This window comes from Urocitellus parryii, chromosome 3 (assembly GCF_045843805.1).
Source record: "Urocitellus parryii isolate mUroPar1 chromosome 3, mUroPar1.hap1, whole genome shotgun sequence".
Taxonomy (NCBI): Eukaryota; Metazoa; Chordata; class Mammalia; order Rodentia; family Sciuridae; genus Urocitellus; species Urocitellus parryii.
This window is the reverse complement of record NC_135533.1, coordinates 100921231-100923360: the sequence shown is the minus strand read 5'-3', so window position 1 is coordinate 100923360 and position 2130 is coordinate 100921231.

The window sequence follows — 2130 nt, the reverse complement described above, 5'->3', positions numbered from 1 at the left end:
TGGCAGAGGTCTCTTCCCATCCAAAGGAAGGATGAAGGTATCAGAAGACGGGAACTGACTGGGGTTTGTTCCAAGTACAACTTCCTTGTGAATTTTACAGGGCTCCCATTGCTTTCTAGCAACAGCTATGTTACTGTGCCACAGCTCTGGGGACTTGTGCCTGGGCTAAGTCTCAGGGCCCAGGGTCCTCTCATAGCCTTGACTCCACTGGTTGCAACTCTCCTTGGTTCAGGAATGGGTCTAATAATCTTGGATCCCCACCCCCCCAACTATCCATGGATTTTTTTTTTTTATATACTGGGGATTGATACTCTGGTTTCTCCTCAGATCGTATAAATCTTTCGCCTTGTATTGGGGATTGAACCCAGAGGGGCTTAATCACTGAGCCACATTCCTGGTTCTTTTTTTTTTTTAAATCTATATATTTTTTAGTTGTATATGGACTCAATTCCTTTATTTATTTTTAGGTGGTGCTAGGATGGAACCCAGTGCCTCACACATGCTAGACAAGCACTATAACACCACTGAGCTATAATTCCAGCTCCATCTCAAGTTCTTTTTATTTTTTATTTTGAGATAGGGCCTCACTAAGTTGATTAAGGCCTCAATAAGTTGCTGAGGTTGGCTTCAAACTTGTGATCCTCCTGCTTCAGCCTCCCAAGTTGCTGAGATTACAGATGTGCACCACTGTGCCTCTCTATGGCTTTATTTTTCAAATAACATGTATTAATATTTTTGTAAGTGTTTAAAAGGAAATTTTTTAAATATAAGTATTCATGAGTAGGACTGTAGCTCAGTGGCAAAGCACTTGCTTAGCATGTGTGAAGCACTGGGTTCAATCCTCAGCACCACATAAAAATAAACAAATAAAATAAAGGCATTCTGTACATTTACAACTACAAATTTTTTAAAAATATTTTTTATATTTATTCTTTAGTTCTCGGCGGACACAACATCTTTGTTTGTATGTGGTGCTGACAATCAAACCCGAGCTGCACGCATGCCAGGCGAGCGCGCTACCGCTTGAGCCACATCCCCAGCCCCCCAATTTTTTTATTTCAAATATTCAAAAGTATCCATGTACAAAATCTTTAGGATTCAGAGGAAAATTCCAGTGAGTGGATAGGAGTATTCTGGGAATGAGAAAGAGAGGCCCTTGGAAGAGGGAGATCCAATCTAGGGGAAAGAGGGAAGGAGAGAGGAAGGAATGGGGAGGACAGAGGTGGGAGGAGGATGAAGGGAAGACAAACAGGTGATCCAGAACATCCAGAAGAGAATAAAAGTTGAGGCAAATTAAGAGGCTGAGTGGAAAATTCTGTCCTGAGAGCAGTAGGTAGTAATGACTGAGAGGGAAAGTGAGCTATGGAGAGTGAAGTTTGCAGAGCAAAGCTTAACCTGCCTACATGCTGTTCCCCCATTCATACCACTAGATGATGAATGCTCCTCACACACAGTGACCCTTAAATGAGAGGAAAAAGATGAGTCTTTTAGCAGTGTGGAGAATGAGCTACGGGAGAAAGCGTTTAAGACAGATAATCTGAAAATGAGGAGCATAGTTGGATCTTGATTACATAATGTTGAGTCTAAATAGTTGCATCTTAACTCTGCTTCAAAGGCATGTGACATCCCTGGACCAGCAGAAAGAGTACCAGACACAGAACCTCTTAAAGTTACAACCAGAGGGGTCAAGGCTATGAGAGGACCCTGGGCCCTGAGACTTAGCCCAGGCACAGGTCCCCAGAGCTGTGGCACAGTAACATAGCTGTTGTTAGAAGACAATGGGAGCCCTATAAAATTCACAAGGAATTTGGGATTGGAACAAACCCCAGTCAGTTCCCGTCTTCTGATACCTTCATCCTTCCTTTGGCATGAAGAGAAGAAAATAAAACTTCCTGTTTCTCCAGCCTACTTCTGAGATGGACACTCACATTTGCCCATCTTTCTGCAAGGTCCTAGATCCAGCCTTCTACAAGATTATTACGGCTGGGCACAGTGACACATGCCTGTAATTCAGCAGCACGGGAGGCTGAGGTAGGAGGATCATGAGTTCAAAGCCAGCCTCAGCAATGGTGAGATGCTAAGCAACTCACTAAGACCCTGTCTCTAAAAAAAAAAAAAAAATACAAAATA